Below are 18,550 nucleotides of genomic sequence, written 5' to 3'. Positions count from 1 at the left end.
TTTCTCTCAGAACCGAGCATGTGGAGAGACGTTCGTTCATCTAGCACAAAGGGAACTGGTTGCAGGAGAAACTTTTAGTCTGGTTTCTCATTCTGTTTCCTAGTGCCGGTTTGAAGTTCCTGCAGTTTTCACTGTAAAACCGAGTTGCAGCTAGTACCTCCCCATATATAAGTATGGAGTGGTGTTTGCAACTGAAAAGAAACTTTGTGTTCCCAAGAAGCTAGGTGAAGGACGGCTTTCACACACACTTTTCTCTCAGAACCGAGCATGTGGAGAGACGTTCGTTCATCTAGCACAAAGGGAACTGGTTGCAGGAGAAACTTTTAGTCTGGTTTCTCATTCTGTTTCCTAGTGCCGGTTTGAAGTTCCTGCAGTTTTCACTGTAAAACCGAGTTGCAGCTAGTACCTCCCCATATATATTTATGGAGTGGAGTTTGCTACTGAAAAGAAACTTTGTGTTCCCAACAAGCCAGGTGAAGGACGGCTTTCACACACACTTATCTCTCAGAACTGAGCATGTGGAGAGAAATTCGTTCATCTAGCACAAATGGAACGGGTTGCAGGAGAAACTTTTACTCTGGATTCTCAGTCTGTTTCCTAGTGCCGGTTTGAATTTCCTGCAGTTTTCACTGTAAAACCGAGTTGGAGCTAGTACCTCCCCATATATATGTATGGAGTGGAGTTTGCAACTGAAAAGAAACTTTGTGTTCCCAAGAATCTAGGTGAAGGACTGCTTTCACACACACTTATCTCTCAGAACCGAGCATGTGGAGAGACGTACGTTCATCTAGCACAAAGGGAACGGGTTGCATGAGAAACTTTTACTCTGGTTTCTCAGTCTGTTTCCTAGTGCCTGTTTGAAGTTCCTGCAGATTTCTCTGTAAAAACGAGTTGAAGCTAGTACCTCCCCATATATAAGTATGGAGTGGAGTTTGCAACTGAAAAGAAACTTTGTGTTCCCAACAAGCTACGTGAAGGACGGCTTTCACACACACTTATCTCTCCGAACTGTGCATGTGGAGAGACGTTCGTTCATCTAGCTCAAAGGGAACGGTTGCAGGAGAAAATTTTACTCTGGTTTCTCAGTCTGTTTCCTAGTGCCGGTTTGAAGTTCCTGCAGTTTTCACTGTAAAACCGAGTTGGAGCTAGTACCTCCCCATATATATGTATGGAGTGGAGTTAGCAACAGAAAAGAAACTTTGTGTTCCCAACAAGCTAGGTGAAGGTCGGCTTTCACACACACTTATTTCTCAGAACCGAGCATGTGGAGAGAAGTTCGTTCATCTAGCACAAAGGGAACGGTTTGCAGGAGAAAATTTTACTCTGGTTTCTCAGACTGTTTCCTAGTGCCGGTTTGAAGTTCCTGCAGTTTTCAGTGTAAAACCGAGTTGGAGCTAGTACCTCCCCATATATATGTATGGAGTGGAGTTTGCAACTGAAAAGAAACTTTGTGTTCCCAACAAGCTAGGTGAAGGACGGCTTTCACACACACTTATCTCTCAGAACTGAGCATGTGGAGAGACGTTCGTTCATCTAGCACAAAAGGAACGGGTTGCAGAAGAAACTTTTACTCTGGTTTCTCAGACTGTTTCCTAGTGCCTGTTTGAAGTTCCTGCAGTTTTCACTGTAAAACCGAGTTGGAGCTAGTACCTCCCCATATATATGTATGGAGTGGAGTTAGCAACAGAAAAGAAACTTTGTGTTCCCAACAAGCTAGGTGAAGGTCGGCTTTCACACACACTTATTTCTCAGAACCGAGCATGTGGAGAGAAGTTCGTTCATCTAGCACAAAGGGAACGGTTTGCAGGAGAAAATTTTACTCTGGTTTCTCAGACTGTTTCCTAGTGCCGGTTTGAAGTTCCTGCAGTTTTCACTGTAAAACCGAGTTGGAGCTAGTACCTCCCCATATATATGTATGGAGTGGAGTTTGCAACTGAAAAGAAACTTTGTGTTCCCAACAAGCTAGGTGAAGGAAGGCTTTCACACACACATATCTCTCAGAACTGAGCATGTGGAGAGACGTTCGTTCATCTAGCACAAAAGGAACGGGTTGCAGAAGAAACTTTTACTCTGGTTTCTCAGACTGTTTCCTAGTGCCTGTTTGAAGTTCCTGCAGTTTTCACTGTAAAACCGAGTTGGAGCTAGTACCTCCCCATATATATGTATGGAGTGGAGTTTGCAACTGAAAAGAAACTTTGTGTTCCCAACAAGCTAGGTGAAGGACGGCTTTCACACACACTTATCCCTCAGAACTGAGCATGTGGAGAGACGTTCGTTCATCTAGCACAAAGGGAACGGGTTGCAGAAGAAACTTTTACTCTGGTTTCTCAGTCTGTTTCCTAGTGCCTGTTTGAATTTCCTGCAGTTTTCACTGTAAAACCGAGTTGGAGCTAGTACCTCCCCATATATATGTATGGAGTGGAGTTTGCACCTGAGAAGAAATTTTGTGTTCCAAACAACCTAGGTGAAGGACGGCTTTCACACACACTTATCTCTCAGAACTGAGCATGTGGAGAGAAATTCGTTCATCTAGCACAAATGGAACGGGTTGCAGGAGAAACTTTTACTCTGGTTTCTCAGTCTGTTTCCTAGTGCCGGTTTGACGTTCCTGCAGTTTTCTCTGTAAAACCGAGTTGCAGCTAGTACCTCCCCATATATATTTATGGAGTGGAGTTTGCAACTGAAAAGAAACTTTGTGTTCCCAACAAGCTAGGTGAAGGACGGCTTTCACACACACTTATCTCTCAGAACCGAGCATGTGGAGAGACGTTCGTTCATCTAGCACAAAGGGAACGGGTTGCAGGGGAAACTTTTACTCTGGTTTCTCAGTCTGTTTCCTAGTGCCTGTTTGAAGTTCCTGCAGTTTTCACTGTAAAACCGAGTTGGAGCTAGTACCTCCCCATATATAAGTATGGAGTGGAGTTTGCACCTGAAAATAAATTTTGTGTTCCCAACAAGCTAGGTGAAGGACGGCTTTCACACACACTTATCTCTCAGAACTGAGCATGTGGAGAGAAATTCGTTCATCTAGCACAAATGGATCGGGTTGCAGGAGAAACTTTTACTTTGGTTTCTCAGTCTGTTTCCTAGTGCCGGTTTGACGTTCCTGCAGTTTTCTCTGTAAAACCGAGTTGCAGCTAGTACCTCCCCATATATATGTATGGAGTGGAGTTTGCAACTGAAAAGAAACTTTGTGTTCCCAACAAGCTAGGTGAAGGACGGCTTTCACACACACTTATATCTCAGAACTGAGCATGTGGAGAGACGTTCGTTCATCTAGCACAAAGGGAACGGTTGCAGGAGAAATTATTACTCTGGTTTCTCAGTCTGTTTCCTAGTGCCTGTTTGAAGTTCCTGCAGTTTTCACTGTAAAACCGAGTTGGAGCTAGTACCTCCCCATATATAAGTATGGAGTGGAGTTTGCAACTGAAAAGAAATTTTGTGTTCCCAACAACCTAAGTGAAGGACGGCTTTCACACACAATTATCTCTCAGAACTGAGCATGTGGAGAGAAGATCGTTCATCTAGCACAAAGGGAACGTGTTGCAAGAGAAAATTTTACTCTGGTTTCTCAGTCTGTTTCCTAGTGCCGGTTTGAAGTTCCTGCAGTTTTCACTGTAAAACCGAGTTGGAGCTAGTACCTCCCCATATAAATATATGGAGTGGAGTTTGCAACTGAAAAGAAACTTTGTGTTCCCAAGAAGCTAGGTGAAGGACGGCTTTCACACACACTTATCTCTCAGAACCGAGCATGTGGAGAGACGTTCGTTCATCTAGCACAAAGGGAACGGGTTGCAGGGGAAACTTTTTCTCTGGTTTCTCAGTCTGTTTCCTAGTGCCTGTTTGAACTTCCTGCAGTTTTCCCTGTAAAAACGAGTTGGAGCTAGAACCTCCCCATATATAAGTATGGAGTGGAGTTTGCAACTGAAAAGAAACTTTGTGTTCCCAACATGCTAGGTGAAGGACGGCTTTCACACATAAATATCTCTCAGAACTGAGCATGTGGAGAGACGTTCGTTCATCTAGCACAAAGGGAACGGGTTGCAGGAGAAACTTTTACTCTGGTTTCTCAGTCTGTTTCCTAGTGCCGGTTTGAAGTTCCTGCAGTTTTCACTGTAAAACCGAGTTGGAGCTATTACCTCCCCATATATATGTATGGAGTGGAGTTTGCAACTGAAAAGAAACTTTGTGTTCCCAACAAGCTACGTGAAGGACGGCTTTCACACACACATATATCTCCGAACTGAGCATGTGGAGAAACGTTCGTTCATCTAGCTCAAAGGGAACGGTTGCAGGAGAAAATTTTACTCTGGTTTCTCAGTCTGTTTCCTAGTGCCGGTTTGAAGTTCCTGCAGTTTTCACTGTAAAACCGAGTTGGAGCTAGTACCTCCCCATATATATGTATGGAGTGGAGTTTGCAACTGAAAAGAAATTTTGTGTTCCCAACAACCTAGGTGAAGGACGGCTTTCACACACAATTATCTCTCAGAACTTAGCATGTGGAGAGAAGATCGTTCATCTAGCACAAATGGAACGTGTTGCAAGAGAAAATTTTACTCTGGTTTCTCAGTCTGTTTCCTAGTGCCGGTTTGAAGTTCCTGCAGTTTTCACTGTAAAACCGAGTTGGAGCTAGTACCTCCCCATATATAAGTATGGAGTGGTGTTTGCAACTGAAAAGAAACTTTGTGTTCCCAAGAAGCTAGGTGAAGGACGGCTTTCACACACACTTTTCTCTCAGAACCGAGCATGTGGAGAGACGTTCGTTCATCTAGCACAAAGGGAACTGGTTGCAGGAGAAACTTTTAGTCTGGTTTCTCATTCTGTTTCCTAGTGCCGGATTGAAGTTCCTGCAGTTTTCACTGTAAAACCGAGTTGCAGCTAGTACCTCCCCATATATATTTATGGAGTGGAGTTTGCTACTGAAAAGAAACTTTGTGTTCCCAACAAGCCAGGTGAAGGACGGCTTTCACACACACTTATCTCTCAGAACTGAGCATGTGGAGAGACGTTCGTTCATCTAGCACAAATGGAACGGGTTGCAGGGGAAATTATTACTCTGGTTTCTCAGTCTGTTTCCTAGTGCCTGTTTGAAGTTCCTGCAGTTTTCACTGTAAAACCGAGTTGGAGCTAGTACCTCCCCATATATAAGTATGAAGTGGAGTTTGCAACTGAAGAGAAATTTTGTGTTCCCAACAAGCTAGGTGAAGGACGGCTTTCACACACACTTATCTCTCAGAACTGAGCATGTGGAGAGAAATTCGTTCATGTAGCACAAATGGAACGGGTTGCAGGAGAAACTTTTACTCTGGATTCTCAGTCTGTTTCCTAGTGCCGGTTTGAAGTTCCTGCAGTTTTCACTGTAAAACCGATTTGGAGCTAGAACCTCCCCATATATATGTATGGAGTGGAGTTTGCAACTGAAAAGAAACTTTGTGTTCCCAAGAATCTAGGTGAAGTACTGCTTTCACACACACTTATCTCTCAGAACCGAGCATGTGGAGAGACGTACGTTCATCTAGCACAAAGGGAACGGGTTGCATGAGAAACTTTTACTCTGGTTTCTCAGTCTGTTTCCTAGTGCCTGTTTGAAGTTCCTGCAGATTTCTCTGTAAAAACGAGTTGAAGCTAGTACCTCCCCATATATAAGTATGGAGTGGAGTTTGCAACTGAAAAGAAACTTTGTGTTCCCAAGAATCTAGGTGAAGGACTGCTTTCACACACACTTATCTCTCAGAACCGAGCATGTGGAGAGACGTTCGTTCATCTAGCACAAAGGGAACGGGTTGCATGAGAAACTTTTACTCTGGTTTCTCAGTCTGTTTCCTAGTGCCTGTTTGAAGTTCCTGCAGATTTCTCTGTAAAAACGAGTTGAAGCTAGTACCTCCCCATATATAAGTATGGAGTGGAGTTTGCAACTGAAAAGAAACTTTGTGTTCCCAACAAGCTACGTGAAGGACGGCTTTCACACACACTTATCTCTCCGAACTGTGCATGTGGAGAGACGTTCGTTCATCTAGCTCAAAGGGAACGGTTGCAGGAGAAAATTTTACTCTGGTTTCTCAGTCTGTTTCCTAGTGCCGGTTTGAAGTTCCTGCAGTTTTCACTGTAAAACCGAGTTGGAGCTAGTACCTCCCCATATATATGTATGGAGTGGAGTTAGCAACAGAAAAGAAACTTTGTGTTCCCAACAAGCTAGGTGAAGGTCGGCTTTCACACACACTTATTTCTCAGAACCGAGCATGTGGAGAGAAGTTCGTTCATCTAGCACAAAGGGAACGGTTTGCAGGAGAAAATTTTACTCTGGTTTCTCAGACTGTTTCCTAGTGCCGGTTTGAAGTTCCTGCAGTTTTCACTGTAAAACCGAGTTGGAGCTAGTACCTCCCCATATATATGTATGGAGTGGAGTTTGCAACTGAAAAGAAACTTTGTGTTCCCAACAAGCTAGGTGAAGGACGGCTTTCACACACACTTATCTCTCAGAACTGAGCATGTGGAGAGACGTTCGTTCATCTAGCACAAAAGGAACGGGTTGCAGAAGAAACTAATACTCTGGTTTCTCAGACTGTTTCCTAGTGCCTGTTTGAAGTTCCTGCAGTTTTCACTGTAAAACCGAGTTGGAGCTAGTACCTCCCCATATATATGTATGGAGTGGAGTTAGCAACAGAAAAGAAACTTTGTGTTCCCAACAAGCTAGGTGAAGGTCGGCTTTCACACACACTTATTTCTCAGAACCGAGCATGTGGAGAGAAGTTCGTTCATCTAGCACAAAGGGAACGGTTTGCAGGAGAAAATTTTACTCTGGTTTCTCAGACTGTTTCCTAGTGCCGGTTTGAAGTTCCTGCAGTTTTCACTGTAAAACCGAGTTGGAGCTAGTACCTCCCCATATATATGTATGGAGTGGAGTTTGCAACTGAAAAGAAACTTTGTGTTCCCAACAAGCTAGGTGAAGGACGGCTTTCACACACACTTATCTCTCAGAACTGAGCATGTGGAGAGACGTTCGTTCATCTAGCACAAAGGGAACGGGTTGCAGGAGAAACTTTTACTCTGGTTTCTCAGTCTGTTTCCTAGTGCCGGTTTGAAGTTCCTGCAGTTTTCACTGTAAAACCGAGTTGGAGCTATTACCTCCCCATATATATGTATGGAGTGGAGTTTGCAACTGAAAAGAAACTTTGTGTTCCCAACAAGCTACGTGAAGGACTCCTTCCACACACACATATATCTCCGAACTGAGCATGTGGAGAAACGTTCGTTCATCTAGCTCAAAGGGAACGGTTGCAGGAGAAAATTTTACTCTGGTTTCTCAGTCTGTTTCCTAGTGCCGGTTTGAAGTTCCTGCAGTTTTCACTGTAAAACCGAGTTGGAGCTAGTACCTCCCCATATATAAGTATGGAGTGGATTTTGCAACTGAAAAGAAATTTTGTGTTCCCAACAACCTAGGTGAAGGACGGCTTTCACACACAATTATCTCTCAGAACTTAGCATGTGGAGAGAAGATCGTTCATCTAGCACAAAGGGAACGTGTTGCAAGAGAAAATTTTACTCTGGTTTCTCAGTCTGTTTCCTAGTGCCGGTTTGAAGTTCCTGCAGTTTTCACTGTAAAACCGAGTTGGAGCTAGTACCTCCCCATATATAAGTATGGAGTGGTGTTTGCAATTGAAAAGAAACTTTGTGTTCCCAAGAAGCTAGGTGAAGGACGGCTTTCACACACACTTTTCTCTCAGAACCGAGCATGTGGAGAGACGTTCGTTCATCTAGCACAAAGGGAACTGGTTGCAGGAGAAACTTTTAGTCTGGTTTCTCATTCTGTTTCCTAGTGCCGGTTTGAAGTTCCTGCAGTTTTCACTGTAAAACCGAGTTGCAGCTAGTACCTCCCCATATATATTTATGGAGTGGAGTTTGCTACTGAAAAGAAACTTTGTGTTCCCAACAAGCCAGGTGAAGGACGGCTTTCACACACACTTATCTCTCAGAACTGAGCATGTGGAGAGAATTTCGTTCATCTAGCACAAATGGAACGGGTTGCAGGAGAAACTTTTACTCTGGATTCTCAGTCTGTTTCCTAGTGCCGGTTTGAAGTTCCTGCAGTTTTCACTGTAAAACTGAGTTGGAGCTAGTACCTCCCCATATATATGTATGGAGTGGAGTTTGCATCTGAAAAGAAACTTTGTGTTCCCAAGAATCTAGGTGAAGGACTGCTTTCACACACACTTATCTCTCAGAACCGAGCATGTGGAGAGACGTACGTTCATCTAGCACAAAGGGAACGGGTTGCATGAGAAACTTTTACTCTGGTTTCTCAGTCTGTTTCCTAGTGCCTGTTTGAAGTTCCTGCAGATTTCTCTGTAAAAACGAGTTGAAGCTAGTACCTCCCCATATATAAGTATGGAGTGGAGTTTGCAACTGAAAAGAAACTTTGTGTTCCCAACAAGCTACGTGAAGGACGGCTTTCACACACACTTATCTCTCCGAACTGTGCATGTGGAGAGACGTTCGTTCATCTAGCTCAAAGGGAACGGTTGCAGGAGAAAATTTTACTCTGGTTTCTCAGTCTGTTTCCTAGTGCCGGTTTGAAGTTCCTGCAGTTTTCACTGTAAAACCGAGTTGGAGCTAGTACCTCCCCATATATATGTATGGAGTGGAGTTAGCAACAGAAAAGAAACTTTGTGTTCCCAACAAGCTAGGTGAAGGTCGGCTTTCACACACACTTATTTCTCAGAACCGAGCATGTGGAGAGAAGTTCGTTCATCTAGCACAAAGGGAACGGTTTGCAGGAGAAAATTTTACTCTGGTTTCTCAGACTGTTTCCTAGTGCCGGTTTGAAGTTCCTGCAGTTTTCACTGTAAAACCGAGTTGGAGCTAGTACCTCCCCATATATATGTATGGAGTGGAGTTTGCAACTGAAAAAAACTTTGTGTTCCGAACAAGCTAGGTGAAGGACGGCTTTCACACACACTTATCTCTCAGAACTGAGCATGTGGAGAGACGTTCGTTCATCTAGCACAAAAGGAACGGGTTGCAGAAGAAACTATTACTCTGGTTTCTCAGACTGTTTCCTAGTGCCTGTTTGAAGTTCCTGCAGTTTTCACTGTAAAACCGAGTTGGAGCTAGTACCTCCCCATATATATGTATGGAGTGGAGTTAGCAACAGAAAAGAAACTTTGTGTTCCCAACAAGCTAGGTGAAGGTCGGCTTTCACACACACTTATTTCTTCAGAACCGAGCATGTGGAGAGAAGTTCGTTCATCTAGCACAAAGGGAACGGTTTGCAGGAGAAAATTTTACTCTGGTTTCTCAGACTGTTTCCTAGTGCCGGTTTGAAGTTCCTGCAGTTTTCACTGTAAAACCGAGTTGGAGCTAGTACCTCCCCATATATATGTATGGAGTGGAGTTTGCAACTGAAAAGAAACTTTGTGTTCCCAACAAGCTAGGTGAAGGACGGCTTTCACACACACTTTTCTCTCAGAACTGAGCATGTGGAGAGACGTTCGTTCATCTAGCACAAAAGGAACGGGTTGCAGAAGAAACTTTTACTCTGGTTTCTCAGACTGTTTCCTAGTGCCTGTTTGAAGTTCCTGCAGTTTTCACTGTAAAACCGAGTTGGAGCTAGTACCTCCCCATATATATGTATGGAGTGGAGTTTGCAACTGAAAAGAAACTTTGTGTTCCCAACTAGCTAGGTGAAGGACGGCTTTCACACACACTTATCCCTCAGAACTGAGCATGTGGAGAGACGTTCGTTCATCTAGCACAAAGGGAACGGGTTGCAGAAGAAACTTTTACTCTGGTTTCTCAGTCTGTTTCCTAGTGCCTGTTTGAAGTTCCTGCAGTTTTCACTGTAAAACCGAGTTGGAGCTAGTACCTCCCCATATATATGTATGGAGTGGAGTTTGCACCTGAGAAGAAATTTTGTGTTCCAAACAACCTAGGTGAAGGACGGCTTTCACACACACTTATCTCTCAGAACTGAGCATGTGGAGAGAAATTCGTTCATCTAGCACAAATGGAACGGGTTGCAGGAGAAACTTTTACTCTGGTTTCTCAGTCTGTTTCCTAGTGCCGGCTTGACGTTCCTGCAGTTTTCTCTGTAAAACCGAGTTGCAGCTAGTACCTCCCCATATATATTTATGGAGTGGAGTTTGCAACTGAAAAGAAACTTTGTGTTCCCAACAAGCTAGGTGAAGGACGGCTTTCACACACACTTATCTCTCAGAACCGAGCATGTGGAGAGACGTTCGTTCATCTAGCACAAAGGGAACGGGTTGCAGGGGAAACTTTTACTCTGGTTTCTCAGTCTGTTTCCTAGTGCCTGTTTGAAGTTCCTGCAGTTTTCACTGTAAAACCGAGTTGGAGCTAGTACCTCCCCATATATAAGTATGGAGTGGAGTTTGCAAGTGAAAATAAATTTTGTGTTCCCAACAAGCTAGGTGAAGGACGGCTTTCACACACACTTATCTCTCAGAACTGAGCATGTGGTGAGAAATTCGTTCATCTAGCACAAATGGAACGGGTTGCAGGAGAAACTTTTACTTTGGTTTCTCAGTCTGTTTCCTAGTGCCGGTTTGACGTTCCTGCAGTTTTCTCTGTAAAACCGAGTTGCAGCTAGTACCTCCCCATATATATTTATGGAGTGGAGTTTGCAACTGAAAAGAAACTTTGTGTTCCCAACAAGCTAGGTGAAGGACGGCTTTCACACACACTTATATCTCAGAACTGAGCATGTGGAGAGACGTTCGTTCATCTAGCACAAAGGGAACGGTTGCAGGAGAAATTATTACTCTGGTTTCTCAGTCTGTTTCCTAGTGCCTGTTTGAAGTTCCTGCAGTTTTCACTGTAAAACCGAGTTGGAGCTAGTACCTCCCCATATATAAGTATGGAGTGGAGTTTCCAACTGAAAAGAAATTTTGTGTTCCCAACAACCTAGGTGAAGGACGGCTTTCACACACAATTATCTCTCAGAACTGAGCATGTGGAGAGAAGATCGTTCATCTAGCACAAAGGGAACGTGTTGCAAGAGAAAATTTTACTCTGGTTTCTCAGTCTGTTTCCTAGTGCCGGTTTGAAGTTCCTGCAGTTTTCACTGTAAAACCGAGTTGGAGCTAGTAACTCCCCATATAAATGTATGGAGTGGAGTTTGCAACTGAAAAGAAACTTTGTGTTCCCAAGAAGCTAGGTGAAGGACGGCTTTCACACACACTTATCTCTCAGAACCGAGCATGTGGAGAGACGTTCGTTCATCTAGCACAAAGGGAACGGGTTGCAGGGGAAACTTTTTCTCTGGTTTCTCAGTCTGTTTCCAGTGCCAGTTTGAAGTTCCTGCAGTTTTCCCTGTAAAAACGAGTTGAAGCTAGAACCTCCCCATATATAAGTATGGAGTGGAGTTTGCAAATGAAAAGAAACTTTGTGTTCCCAACAAGCTAGGTGAAGGACGGCTTTCACACACAATTATCTCTCAGAACTGAGCATGTGGAGAGAAGTTCGTTCATCTAGCACAAAGGGAACGGGTTGCAGGAGAAAATTTTACTCTGGTTTCTCAGTCTGCTTCCTAGTGCCGATTTGAAGTTCCTGCAGTTTTCACTGTAAAACCGAGTTGGAGCTAGTACCTCCCCATATATAATTATGGAGTGGTGTTTGCAACTGAAAAGAAACTTTGTGTTCCCAACAAGCTAAGTGAAGGACGGCTTTCACACACACTTATCTCTCAGAACCGAGCATGTGGAGAGACGTTCGTTCATCTAGCACAAAGGGAACGGGTTGCAGGAGAAACTTTTACTCTGGTTTCTCAGTCTGTTTCCTAGTGCCTGTTTGAAGTTCCTGCAGTTTTCTCTGTAAAACAAGTTGAAGCTAGTACCTCCCCATATATAAGTATGGTTTGGAGTTTTCAACAGAAAAGAAACTTTGTGTTCCCAACAAGCTAGGTGAAGGACGGCTTTCACACACACTTATCTCTCAGAACTGAACATGTGGAGAGAAGTTCGTTCATCTAGCTCAAAGGGAACGGGTAGCAGGAGAATCTTTTACTGTGGTTTCTCAGTCTGTTTCCTAGTGCCGGTTTGAAGTTCATGCAGTTTTCACTGTAAAACCGTGTTGGAGCTAGTACCTCCCCATATATATGTATGGAGTGGAGTTTGCAACTGAAAAGAAATTTTGTGTTCCCAACAAGCGAGGTTAAGGGCGGCTTTCACACACACTTATCTCTCAGAACTGAGCATGTGGAGAGACGTTCGTTCATCTAGCACAAATGGAACGGGTTGCAGGAAAACTTTTACTCTGGATTCCCTGTCTGTTTCCTAGTGCCAGTTTGAAGTTCCTGCAGTTTTCACTGTAAAACAGAGTTGGAGCTAGTTCCTCCCCATATATAATTATGGAGTGGAGTTTGCAACTGAAAAGAAATTTTGTGTTCCCAACAAGCTATGTGAAGGACGGCTTTCACACACACATTTCTCTCAGAACTGAGCATGTGGAGAGACGTTCGTTCATCTAGCACAAAGGGAACGGGTTGCAGGAGAAAATTTTACTCTGGTTTCTCAGTCTGTTTCCTAGTGCCGGTTTGAAGTTCCTGCAGTTTTCACTGTAAAACAGAGTTGGAGCTAGTACCTCCCCATATATATGTATGGAGTGGAGTTTGCAACTGAAAAGAAACTTTGTGTTCCCAACAAGCTACGTGAAGTACGGCTTCCACACACACATATATCTCCGAACTGAGCATGTGGAGAAACGTTCGTTCATCTAGCTCAAAGGGAACGGTTGCAGGAGAAAATTTTACTCTGGTTTCTCAGTCTGTTTCCTAGTGCCGGTTTGAAGTTCCTGCAGTTTTCACTGTAAAACCGAGTTGGAGCTAGTACCTCCCCATATATAAGTATGGAGTGGATTTTGCAACTGAAAAGAAATTTTGTGTTCCCAACAACCTAGGTGAAGGACGGCTTTCACACACAATTATCTCTCAGAACTTAGCATGTGGAGAGAAGATCGTTCATCTAGCACAAAGGGAACGTGTTGCAAGAGAAAATTTTACTCTGGTTTCTCAGTCTGTTTCCTAGTGCCGGTTTGAAGTTCCTGCAGTTTTCACTGTAAAACCGAGTTGGAGCTAGTACCTCCCCATATATAAGTATGGAGTGGTGTTTGCAACTGAAAAGAAACTTTGTGTTCCCAAGAAGCTAGGTGAAGGACGGCTTTCACACACACTTTTCTCTCAGAACCGAGCATGTGGAGAGACGTTCGTTCATCTAGCACAAAGGGAACTGGTTGCAGGAGAAACTTTTAGTCTGGTTTCTCATTCTGTTTCCTAGTGCCGGTTTGAAGTTCCTGCAGTTTTCACTGTAAAACCGAGTTGCAGCTAGTACCTCCCCATATATATTTATGGAGTGGAGTTTGCTACTGAAAAGAAACTTTGTGTTCCCAACAAGCCAGGTGAAGGACGGCTTTCACACACACTTATCTCTCAGAACCGAGCATGTGGAGAGACGTACGTTCATCTAGCACAAAGGGAACGGGTTGCATGAGAAACTTTTACTCTGGTTTCTCAGTCTGTTTCCTAGTGCCTGTTTGAAGTTCCTGCAGATTTCTCTGTAAAAACGAGTTGAAGCTAGTACCTCCCCATATATAAGTATGGAGTGGAGTTTGCAACTGAAAAGAAACTTTGTGTTCCCAACAAGCTACGTGAAGGACGGCTTTCACACACACTTATCTCTCCGAACTGTGCATGTGGAGAGACGTTCGTTCATCTAGCTCAAAGGGAACGGTTGCAGGAGAAAATTTTACTCTGGTTTCTCAGTCTGTTTCCTAGTGCCGGTTTGAAGTTCCTGCAGTTTTCACTGTAAAACCGAGTTGGAGCTAGTACCTCCCCATATATATGTATGGAGTGGAGTTAGCAACAGAAAAGAAACTTTGTGTTCCCAACAAGCTAGGTGAAGGTCGGCTTTCACACACACTTATTTCTCAGAACCGAGCATGTGGAGAGAAGTTCGTTCATCTAGCACAAAGGGAACGGTTTGCAGGAGAAAATTTTACTCTGGTTTCTCAGACTGTTTCCTAGTGCCGGTTTGAAGTTCCTGCAGTTTTCACTGTAAAACCGAGTTGGAGCTAGTACCTCCCCATATATATGTATGGAGTGGAGTTTGCAACTGAAAAAAACTTTGTGTTCCGAACAAGCTAGGTGAAGGACGGCTTTCACACACACTTATCTCTCAGAACTGAGCATGTGGAGAGACGTTCGTTCATCTATCACAAAAGGAACGGGTTGCAGAAGAAACTATTACTCTGGTTTCTCAGACTGTTTCCTAGTGCCTGTTTGAAGTTCCTGCAGTTTTCACTGTAAAACCGAGTTGGAGCTAGTACCTCCCCATATATATGTATGGAGTGGAGTTAGCAACAGAAAAGAAACTTTGTGTTCCCAACAAGCTAGGTGAAGGTCGGCTTTCACACACACTTATTTCTCAGAACCGAGCATGTGGAGAGAAGTTCGTTCATCTAGCACAAAGGGAACGGTTTGCAGGAGAAAATTTTACTCTGGTTTCTCAGACTGTTTCCTAGTGCCGGTTTGAAGTTCCTGCAGTTTTCACTGTAAAACCGAGTTGGAGCTAGTACCTCCCCATATATATGTATGGAGTGGAGTTTGCAACTGAAAAGAAACTTTGTGTTCCCAACAAGCTAGGTGAAGGACGGCTTTCACACACACTTTTCTCTCAGAACAGAGCATGTGGAGAGACGTTCGTTCATCTAGCACAAAAGGAACGGGTTGCAGAAGAAACTTTTACTCTGGTTTCTCAGACTGTTTCCTAGTGCCTGTTTGAAGTTCCTGCAGTTTTCACTGTAAAACCGAGTTGGAGCTAGTACCTCCCCATATATATGTATGGAGTGGAGTTTGCAACTGAAAAGAAACTTTGTGTTCCCAACAAGCTAGGTGAAGGACGGCTTTCACACACACTTATCCCTCAGAACTGAGCATGTGGAGAGACGTTCGTTCATCTAGCACAAAGGGAACGGGTTGCAGAAGAAACTTTTACTCTGGTTTCTCAGTCTGTTTCCTAGTGCCTGTTTGAAGTTCCTGCAGTTTTCACTGTAAAACCGAGTTGGAGCTAGTACCTCCCCATATATATGTATGGAGTGGAGTTTGCACCTGAGAAGAAATTTTGTGTTCCAAACAACCTAGGTGAAGGACGGCTTTCACACACACTTATCTCTCAGAACTGAGCATGTGGAGAGAAATTCGTTCATCTAGCACAAATGGAACGGGTTGCAGGAGAAACTTTTACTCTGGTTTCTCAGTCTGTTTCCTAGTGCCGGCTTGACGTTCCTGCAGTTTTCTCTGTAAAACCGAGTTGCAGCTAGTACCTCCCCATATATATTTATGGAGTGGAGTTTGCAACTGAAAAGAAACTTTGTGTTCCCAACAAGCTAGGTGAAGGACGGCTTTCACACACACTTATCTCTCAGAACCGAGCATGTGGAGAGACGTTCGTTCATCTAGCACAAAGGGAACGGGTTGCAGGGGAAACTTTTACTCTGGTTTCTCAGTCTGTTTCCTAGTGCCTGTTTGAAGTTCCTGCAGTTTTCACTGTAAAACCGAGTTGGAGCTAGTACCTCCCCATATATAAGTATGGAGTGGAGTTTGCAAGTGAAAATAAATTTTGTGTTCCCAACAAGCTAGGTGAAGGACGGCTTTCACACACACTTATCTCTCAGAACTGAGCATGTGGAGAGAAATTCGTTCATCTAGCACAAATGGAACGGGTTGCAGGAGAAACTTTTACTTTGGTTTCTCAGTCTGTTTCCTAGTGCCGGTTTGACGTTCCTGCAGTTTTCTCTGTAAAACCGAGTTGCAGCTAGTACCTCCCCATATATATTTATGGAGTGGAGTTTGCAACTGAAAAGAAACTTTGTGTTCCCAACAAGCTAGGTGAAGGACGGCTTTCACACACACTTATATCTCAGAACTGAGCATGTGGAGAGACGTTCGTTCATCTAGCACAAAGGGAACGGTTGCAGGAGAAATTATTACTCTGGTTTCTCAGTCTGTTTCCTAGTGCCTGTTTGAAGTTCCTGCAGTTTTCACTGTAAAACCGAGTTGGAGCTAGTACCTCCCCATATATAAGTATGGAGTGGAGTTTGCAACTGAAAAGAAATTTTGTGTTCCCAACAACCTAGGTGAAGGACGGCTTTCACACACAATTATCTCTCAGAACTGAGCATGTGGAGAGAAGTTCGTTCATCTAGCACAAAGGGAACGGTTTGCAGGAGAAAATTTTACTCTGGTTTCTCAGACTGTTTCCTAGTGCCGGTTTGAAGTTCCTGCAGTTTTCACTGTAAAACCGAGTTGGAGCTAGTACCTCCCCATATATATGTATGGAGTGGAGTTTGCAACTGAAAAGAAACTTTGTGTTCCCAACAAGCTAGGTGAAGGACGGCTTTCACACACACTTTTCTCTCAGAACAGAGCATGTGGAGAGACGTTCGTTCATCTAGCACAAAAGGAACGGGTTGCAGAAGAAACTTTTACTCTGGTTTCTCAGACTGTTTCCTAGTGCCTGTTTGAAGTTCCTGCAGTTTTCACTGTAAAACCGAGTTGGAGCTAGTACCTCCCCATATATATGTATGGAGTGGAGTTTGCAACTGAAAAGAAACTTTGTGTTCCCAACAAGCTAGTTGAAGGACGGCTTTCACACACACTTATCCCTCAGAACTGAGCATGTGGAGAGACGTTCGTTCATCTAGCACAAAGGGAACGGGTTGCAGAAGAAACTTTTACTCTGGTTTCTCAGTCTGTTTCCTAGTGCCTGTTTGAAGTTCCTGCAGTTTTCACTGTAAAACCGAGTTGGAGCTAGTACCTCCCCATATATATGTATGGAGTGGAGTTTGCACCTGAGAAGAAATTTTGTGTTCCAAACAACCTAGGTGAAGGACGGCTTTCACACACACTTATCTCTCAGAACTGAGCATGTGGAGAGAAATTCGTTCATCTAGCACAAATGGAACGGGTTGCAGGAGAAACTTTTACTCTGGTTTCTCAGTCTGTTTCCTAGTGCCGGCTTGACGTTCCTGCAGTTTTCTCTGTAAAACCGAGTTGCAGCTAGTACCTCCCCATATATATTTATGGAGTGGAGTTTGCAACTGAAAAGAAACTTTGTGTTCCCAACAAGCTAGGTGAAGGACGGCTTTCACACACACTTATCTCTCAGAACCGAGCATGTGGAGAGACGTTCGTTCATCTAGCACAAAGGGAACGGGTTGCAGGGGAAACTTTTACTCTGGTTTCTCAGTCTGTTTCCTAGTGCCTGTTTGAAGTTCCTGCAGTTTTCACTGTAAAACCGAGTTGGAGCTAGTACCTCCCCATATATAAGTATGGAGTGGAGTTTGCAAGTGAAAATAAATTTTGTGTTCCCAACAAGCTAGGTGAAGGACGGCTTTCACACACACTTATCTCTCAGAACTGAGCATGTGGAGAGAAATTCGTTCATCTAGCACAAATGGAACGGGTTGCAGGAGAAACTTTTACTTTGGTTTCTCAGTCTGTTTCCTAGTGCCGGTTTGACGTTCCTGCAGTTTTCTCTGTAAAACCGAGTTGCAGCTAGTACCTCCCCATATATATTTATGGAGTGGAGTTTGCAACTGAAAAGAAACTTTGTGTTCCCAACAAGCTAGGTGAAGGACGGCTTTCACACACACTTATATCTCAGAACTGAGCATGTGGAGAGACGTTCGTTCATCTAGCACAAAGGGAACGGTTGCAGGAGAAATTATTACTCTGGTTTCTCAGTCTGTTTCCTAGTGCCTGTTTGAAGTTCCTGCAGTTTTCACTGTAAAACCGAGTTGGAGCTAGTACCTCCCCATATATAAGTATGGAGTGGAGTTTGCAACTGAAAAGAAATTTTGTGTTCCCAACAACCTAGGTGAAGGACGGCTTTCACACACAATTATCTCTCAGAACTGAGCATGTGGAGAGAAGATCGTTCATCTAGCACAAAGGGAACGTGTTGCAAGAGAAAATTTTACTCTGGTTTCTCAGTCTGTTTCCTAGTGCCGGTTTGAAGTTCCTGCAGTTTTCACTGTAAACCGAGTTGGAGCTAGTACCTCCCCATATAAATGTATGGAGTGGAGTTTGCAACTGAAAAGGAACTTTGTGTTCCCAAGAAGCTAGGTGAAGGACGGCTTTCACACACACTTATCTCTCAGAACCGAGCATGTGGAGAGACGTTCGTTCATCTAGCACAAAGGGAACGGGTTGCAGGGGAAACTATTTCTCTGGTTTCTCAGTCTGTTTCCAGTGCCAGTTTGAAGTTCCTGCAGTTTTCCCTGTAAAAACGAGTTGAAGCTAGAACCTCCCCATATATAAGTATGGAGTGGAGTTTGCAAATGAAAAGAAACTTTGTGTTCCCAACAAGCTAGGTGAAGGACGGCTTTCACACACAATTATCTCTCAGAACTGAGCATGTGGAGAGAAGTTCGTTCATCTAGCACAAAGGGAACGGGTTGCAGGAGAAAATTTTACTCTGGTTTCTCAGTCTGCTTCCTAGTGCCGATTTGAAGTTCCTGCAGTTTTCACTGTAAAACC

This window comes from Camelus dromedarius, chromosome 19 (genome assembly GCF_036321535.1).
Source record: "Camelus dromedarius isolate mCamDro1 chromosome 19, mCamDro1.pat, whole genome shotgun sequence".
Classification (NCBI taxonomy): Eukaryota; Metazoa; Chordata; class Mammalia; order Artiodactyla; family Camelidae; genus Camelus; species Camelus dromedarius.
The sequence above is the reverse complement of the archived record's forward strand: the minus strand, read 5'-3'. Positions refer to the sequence as shown.